The sequence below is a fragment of the Coregonus lavaretus genome (genome assembly GCF_964263955.1).
Source record: "Coregonus lavaretus genome assembly, contig: HAP1_SCAFFOLD_224, whole genome shotgun sequence".
Classification (NCBI taxonomy): Eukaryota; Metazoa; Chordata; class Actinopteri; order Salmoniformes; family Salmonidae; genus Coregonus; species Coregonus lavaretus.
Window position 1 is genome coordinate 229,064 of NW_028158475.1, and position 8,909 is coordinate 237,972.

Genomic DNA, 8,909 nt, shown 5'->3' on the forward strand with positions numbered 1-8,909 from the left:
TATAAACATAAAGCTGGAGCCTGAGGACAGTGTCCAAAAGCACAACATCACTATTAATCATAAAACACCTCAAGTTATTTGAAAGTTCTGAGGACAAAGAACACACAAACACACAATGCCTCAGTGATTCACAGAACTGTTTCACAGATCACAGAACTATATCAGGGTGTCATTTCTCAGGCAGAAATGTAGATAAAAATAATGAAATCCTTTTCCCAAACAAGTGCAAGAACCACAGAGTCAAGAATAGGTTAAATATACAAATAAAATAAAATCAATTAAAAACAATAGCACATCAACATAAAAACATATAAACATAAAGCTGGAGCCTGAGGACAGTGTCCAAAAGCACAACATCACTATTAATCATAAAACACCTCAAGTTATTTGAAAGTTCTGAGGACAAAGAACACACAAACACACAATGCCTCAGTGATTCACAGAACTGTTTCACAGATCACAGAACTATATCAGGGTGTCATTTCTCAGGCAGAAATGTAGATAAAAATAATGAAATCCTGTTCCCCAAACAAGTGCAAGAACCACAGAGTCAAGAATAGGTTAAATATACAAATAAAATAAAATCAATTAAAAACAATAGCACATCAACATAAAAACATATAAACATAAAGCTGGAGCCTGAGGACAGTGTCCAAAAGCACAACATCACTATTAATCATAAAACACCTCAAGTTATTTGAAAGTTCTGAGGACAAAGAACACACAAACACACAATGCCTCAGTGATTCACAGAAGTATATCACAGATCACAGAACTATATCAGGGTGTCATTTCTCAGGCAGAAATGTAGATAAAAATAATGAAATCCTGTTCCCCAAACAAGTGCAAGAACCACAGAGTCAAGAATAGGTTAAATATACAAATAAAATAAAATCAATTAAAAACAATAGCACATCAACATAAAAACATATAAACATAAAGCTGGACCCTGAGGACAGTGTCCAAAAGCACAACATCACTATTAATCATAAAACACCTCAAGTTATTTGAAAGTTCTGAGGACAAAGAACACACAAACACACAATGCCTCAGTGATTCACAGAACTGTTTCACAGATCACAGAACTATATCAGGGTGTCATTTCTCAGGCAGAAATGTAGATAAAAATAATGAAATCCTTTTCCCAAACAAGTGCAAGAACCACAGAGTCAAGAATAGGTTAAATATACAAATAAAATAAAATCAATTAAAAACAATAGCACATCAACATAAAAACATATAAACATAAAGCTGGAGCCTGAGGACAGTGTCCAAAAGCACAACATCACTATTAATCATAAAACACCTCAAGTTATTTGAAAGTTCTGAGGACAAAGAACACACAAACACACAATGCCTCAGTGATTCACAGAAGTATATCACAGATCACAGAACTATATCAGGGTGTCATTTCTCAGGCAGAAATGTAGATAAAAATAATGAAATCCTGTTCCCCAAACAAGTGCAAGAACCACAGAGTCAAGAATAGGTTAAATATACAAATAAAATAAAATCAATTAAAAACAATAGCACATCAACATAAAAACATATAAACATAAAGCTGGAGCCTGAGGACAGTGTCCAAAAGCACAACATCACTATTAATCATAAAACACCTCAAGTTATTTGAAAGTTCTGAGGACAAAGAACACACAAACACACAATGCCTCAGTGATTCACAGAAGTATATCACAGATCACAGAACTATATCAGGGTGTCATTTCTCAGGCAGAAATGTAGATAAAAATAATGAAATCCTGTTCCCCAAACAAGTGCAAGAACCACAGAGTCAAGAATAGGTTAAATATACAAATAAAATAAAATCAATTAAAAACAATAGCACATCAACATAAAAACATATAAACATAAAGCTGGAGCCTGAGGACAGTGTCCAAAAGCACAACATCACTATTAATCATAAAACACCTCAAGTTATTTGAAAGTTCTGAGGACAAAGAACATACAAACACACAATGCCTCAGTGATTCACAGAACTGTTTCACAGATCACAGAACTATATCAGGGTGTCATTTCTCAGGCAGAAATGTAGATAAAAATAATGAAATCCTGTTCCCCAAACAAGTGCAAGAACCACAGAGTCAAGAATAGGTTAAATATACAAATAAAATAAAATCAATTAAAAACAATAGCACATCAACATAAAAACATATAAACATAAAGCTGGAGCCTGAGGACAGTGTCCAAAAGCACAACATCACTATTAATCATAAAACACCTCAAGTTATTTGAAAGTTCTGAGGACAAAGAACACACAAACACACAATGCCTCAGTGATTCACAGAAGTATATCACAGATCACAGAACTATATCAGGGTGTCATTTCTCAGGCAGAAATGTAGATAAAAATAATGAAATCCTGTTCCCCAAACAAGTGCAAGAACCACAGAGTCAAGAATAGGTTAAATATACAAATAAAATAAAATCAATTAAAAACAATAGCACATCAACATAAAAACATATAAACATAAAGCTGGAGCCTGAGGACAGTGTCCAAAAGCACAACATCACTATTAATCATAAAACACCTCAAGTTATTTGAAAGTTCTGAGGACAAAGAACACACAAACACACAATACCTCAGTGATTAACAGAACTGTTTCACAGATCACAGAACTATATCAGGGTGTCATTTCTCAGGCAGAAATGTAGATAAAAATAATGAAATCCTGTTCCCCAAACAATTGCAAGAACCACAGAGTCAAGAATAGGTTAAATATACAAATAAAATAAAATCAATTAAAAACAATAGCACATCAACATAAAAACATATAAACATAAAGCTGGAGCCTGAGGACAGTGTCCAAAAGCACAACATCACTATTAATCATAAAACACCTCAAGTTATTTGAAAGTTCTGAGGACAAAGAACACACAAACACACAATGCCTCAGTGATTCACAGAACTGTTTCACAGATCACAGAACTATATCAGGGTGTCATTTCTCAGGCAGAAATGTAGATAAAAATAATGAAATCCTTTTCCCAAACAAGTGCAAGAACCACAGAGTCAAGAATAGGTTAAATATACAAATAAAATAAAATCAATTAAAAACAATAGCACATCAACATAAAAACATATAAACATAAAGCTGGAGCCTGAGGACAGTGTCCAAAAGCACAACATCACTATTAATCATAAAACACCTCAAGTTATTTGAAAGTTCTGAGGACAAAGAACACACAAACACACAATGCCTCAGTGATTCACAGAACTGTTTCACAGATCACAGAACTATATCAGGGTGTCATTTCTCAGGCAGAAATGTAGATAAAAATAATGAAATCCTGTTCCCCAAACAAGTGCAAGAACCACAGAGTCAAGAATAGGTTAAATATACAAATAAAATAAAATCAATTAAAAACAATAGCACATCAACATAAAAACATATAAACATAAAGCTGGAGCCTGAGGACAGTGTCCAAAAGCACAACATCACTATTAATCATAAAACACCTCAAGTTATTTGAAAGTTCTGAGGACAAAGAACACACAAACACACAATGCCTCAGTGATTCACAGAACTGTTTCACAGATCACAGAACTATATCAGGGTGTCATTTCTCAGGCAGAAATGTAGATAAAAATAATGAAATCCTGTTCCCCAAACAAGTGCAAGAACCACAGAGTCAAGAATAGGTTAAATATACAAATAAAATAAAATCAATTAAAAACAATAGCACATCAACATAAAAACATATAAACATAAAGCTGGAGCCTGAGGACAGTGTCCAAAAGCACAACATCACTATTAATCATAAAACACCTCAAGTTATTTGAAAGTTCTGAGGACAAAGAACACACAAACACACAATGCCTCAGTGATTCACAGAAGTATATCACAGATCACAGAACTATATCAGGGTGTCATTTCTCAGGCAGAAATGTAGATAAAAATAATGAAATCCTGTTCCCCAAACAAGTGCAAGAACCACAGAGTCAAGAATAGGTTAAATATACAAATAAAATAAAATCAATTAAAAACAATAGCACATCAACATAAAAACATATAAACATAAAGCTGGACCCTGAGGACAGTGTCCAAAAGCACAACATCACTATTAATCATAAAACACCTCAAGTTATTTGAAAGTTCTGAGGACAAAGAACACACAAACACACAATGCCTCAGTGATTCACAGAACTGTTTCACAGATCACAGAACTATATCAGGGTGTCATTTCTCAGGCAGAAATGTAGATAAAAATAATGAAATCCTTTTCCCAAACAAGTGCAAGAACCACAGAGTCAAGAATAGGTTAAATATACAAATAAAATAAAATCAATTAAAAACAATAGCACATCAACATAAAAACATATAAACATAAAGCTGGAGCCTGAGGACAGTGTCCAAAAGCACAACATCACTATTAATCATAAAACACCTCAAGTTATTTGAAAGTTCTGAGGACAAAGAACACACAAACACACAATGCCTCAGTGATTCACAGAAGTATATCACAGATCACAGAACTATATCAGGGTGTCATTTCTCAGGCAGAAATGTAGATAAAAATAATGAAATCCTGTTCCCCAAACAAGTGCAAGAACCACAGAGTCAAGAATAGGTTAAATATACAAATAAAATAAAATCAATTAAAAACAATAGCACATCAACATAAAAACATATAAACATAAAGCTGGAGCCTGAGGACAGTGTCCAAAAGCACAACATCACTATTAATCATAAAACACCTCAAGTTATTTGAAAGTTCTGAGGACAAAGAACACACAAACACACAATGCCTCAGTGATTCACAGAAGTATATCACAGATCACAGAACTATATCAGGGTGTCATTTCTCAGGCAGAAATGTAGATAAAAATAATGAAATCCTGTTCCCCAAACAAGTGCAAGAACCACAGAGTCAAGAATAGGTTAAATATACAAATAAAATAAAATCAATTAAAAACAATAGCACATCAACATAAAAACATATAAACATAAAGCTGGAGCCTGAGGACAGTGTCCAAAAGCACAACATCACTATTAATCATAAAACACCTCAAGTTATTTGAAAGTTCTGAGGACAAAGAACATACAAACACACAATGCCTCAGTGATTCACAGAACTGTTTCACAGATCACAGAACTATATCAGGGTGTCATTTCTCAGGCAGAAATGTAGATAAAAATAATGAAATCCTGTTCCCCAAACAAGTGCAAGAACCACAGAGTCAAGAATAGGTTAAATATACAAATAAAATAAAATCAATTAAAAACAATAGCACATCAACATAAAAACATATAAACATAAAGCTGGAGCCTGAGGACAGTGTCCAAAAGCACAACATCACTATTAATCATAAAACACCTCAAGTTATTTGAAAGTTCTGAGGACAAAGAACACACAAACACACAATGCCTCAGTGATTCACAGAAGTATATCACAGATCACAGAACTATATCAGGGTGTCATTTCTCAGGCAGAAATGTAGATAAAAATAATGAAATCCTGTTCCCCAAACAAGTGCAAGAACCACAGAGTCAAGAATAGGTTAAATATACAAATAAAATAAAATCAATTAAAAACAATAGCACATCAACATAAAAACATATAAACATAAAGCTGGAGCCTGAGGACAGTGTCCAAAAGCACAACATCACTATTAATCATAAAACACCTCAAGTTATTTGAAAGTTCTGAGGACAAAGAACACACAAATACACAATGCCTCAGTGATTCACAGAAGTATATCACAGATCACAGAACTATATCAGGGTGTCATTTGTCAGGCAGAAATGTAGATAAAAATAATGAAATCCTGTTCCCCAAACAAGTGCAAGAACCACAGAGTCAAGAATAGGTTAAATATACAAATAAAATAAAATCAATTAAAAACAATAGCACATCAACATAAAAACATATAAACATAAAGCTGGAGCCTGAGGACAGTGTCCAAAAGCACAACATCACTATTAATCATAAAACACCTCAAGTTATTTGAAAGTTCTGAGGACAAAGAACACACAAACACACAATGCCTCAGTGATTCACAGAACTGTTTCACAGATCACAGAACTATATCAGGGTGTCATTTCTCAGGCAGAAATGTAGATAAAAATAATGAAATCCTGTTCCCCAAACAAGTGCAAGAACCACAGAGTCAAGAATAGGTTAAATATACAAATAAAATAAAATCAATTAAAAACAATAGCACATCAACATAAAAACATATAAACATAAAGCTGGAGCCTGAGGACAGTGTCCAAAAGCACAACATCACTATTAATCATAAAACACCTCAAGTTATTTGAAAGTTCTGAGGACAAAGAACACACAAACACACAATGCCTCAGTGATTCACAGAAGTATATCACAGATCACAGAACTATATCAGGGTGTCATTTCTCAGGCAGAAATGTAGATAAAAATAATGAAATCCTGTTCCCCAAACAAGTGCAAGAACCACAGAGTCAAGAATAGGTTAAATATACAAATAAAATAAAATCAATTAAAAACAATAGCACATCAACATAAAAACATATAAACATAAAGCTGGACCCTGAGGACAGTGTCCAAAAGCACAACATCACTATTAATCATAAAACACCTCAAGTTATTTGAAAGTTCTGAGGACAAAGAACACACAAACACACAATGCCTCAGTGATTCACAGAACTGTTTCACAGATCACAGAACTATATCAGGGTGTCATTTCTCAGGCAGAAATGTAGATAAAAATAATGAAATCCTTTTCCCAAACAAGTGCAAGAACCACAGAGTCAAGAATAGGTTAAATATACAAATAAAATAAAATCAATTAAAAACAATAGCACATCAACATAAAAACATATAAACATAAAGCTGGAGCCTGAGGACAGTGTCCAAAAGCACAACATCACTATTAATCATAAAACACCTCAAGTTATTTGAAAGTTCTGAGGACAAAGAACACACAAACACACAATGCCTCAGTGATTCACAGAAGTATATCACAGATCACAGAACTATATCAGGGTGTCATTTCTCAGGCAGAAATGTAGATAAAAATAATGAAATCCTGTTCCCCAAACAAGTGCAAGAACCACAGAGTCAAGAATAGGTTAAATATACAAATAAAATAAAATCAATTAAAAACAATAGCACATCAACATAAAAACATATAAACATAAAGCTGGAGCCTGAGGACAGTGTCCAAAAGCACAACATCACTATTAATCATAAAACACCTCAAGTTATTTGAAAGTTCTGAGGACAAAGAACATACAAACACACAATGCCTCAGTGATTAACAGAACTGTTTCACAGATCACAGAACTATATCAGGGTGTCATTTCTCAGGCAGAAATGTAGATAAAAATAATGAAATCCTGTTCCCCAAACAAGTGCAAGAACCACAGATTCAAGAATAGGTTAAATATACAAATAAAATAAAATCAATTAAAAACAATAGCACATCAACATAAAAACATATAAACATAAAGCTGGAGCCTGAGGACAGTGTCCAAAAGCACAACATCACTATTAATCATAAAACACCTCAAGTTATTTGAAAGTTCTGAGGACAAAGAACACACAAACACACAATGCCTCAGTGATTCACAGAAGTATATCACAGATCACAGAACTATATCAGGGTGTCATTTCTCAGGCAGAAATGTAGATAAAAATAATGAAATCCTGTTCCCCAAACAAGTGCAAGAACCACAGAGTCAATAATAGGTTAAATATACAAATAAAATAAAATCAATTAAAAACAATAGCACATCAACATAAAAACATATAAACATAAAGCTGGAGCCTGAGGACAGTGTCCAAAAGCACAACATCACTATTAATCATAAAACACCTCAAGTTATTTGAAAGTTCTGAGGACAAAGAACACACAAACACACAATGCCTCAGTGATTCACAGAAGTATATCATAGATCACAGAACTATATCAGGGTGTCATTTCTCAGGCAGAAATGTAGATAAAAATAATGAAATCCTGTTCCCCAAACAAGTGCAAGAACCACAGAGTCAAGAATAGGTTAAATATACAAATAAAATAAAATCAATTAAAAACAATAGCACATCAACATAAAAACATATAAACATAAAGCTGGAGCCTGAGGACAGTGTCCAAAAGCACAACATCACTATTAATCATAAAACACCTCAAGTTATTTGAAAGTTCTGAGGACAAAGAACACACAAACACACAATGCCTCAGTGATTCACAGAAGTATATCACAGATCACAGAACTATATCAGGGTGTCATTTCTCAGGCAGAAATGTAGATAAAAATAATGAAATCCTGTTCCCCAAACAAGTGCAAGAACCACAGAGTCAAGAATAGGTTAAATATACAAATAAAATAAAAACAATTTAAAAACAATAGCACATCAACATAAAAACATATAAACATAAAGCTGGAGCCTGAGGACAGTGTCCAAAAGCACGACATCACTATTAATCATAAAACACCTCAAGTTATTTGAAAGTTCTGAGGACAAAGAACACACAAACACACAATGCCTCAGTGATTCACAGAAGTATATCACAGATCACAGAACTATATCAGGGTGTCATTTCTCAGGCAGAAATGTAGATAAAAATAATGAAATCCTGTTCCCCAAACAAGTGCAAGAACCACAGAGTCAAGAATAGGTTAAATATACAAATAAAATAAAATCAATTAAAAACAATAGCACATCAACATAAAAACATATAAACATAAATCTGAAAGCGTTGCTCAAACTCCCGTAACAGTCCCGTTATTTTATCTTTGAACCGCTTCATGTCTGCCACATGTTGGGTTGCGCACACATTTTTCAGACAGGGGAAGTGAGCTGCATCACCACCGGCAAGTTGCGTCTCCCACAATGACAGCTTCAACTTCAACGTATGCTGTCATAATACTGCGTGACAACTTTGTTGCGCCCTTGCAGCTGTTTGTTCA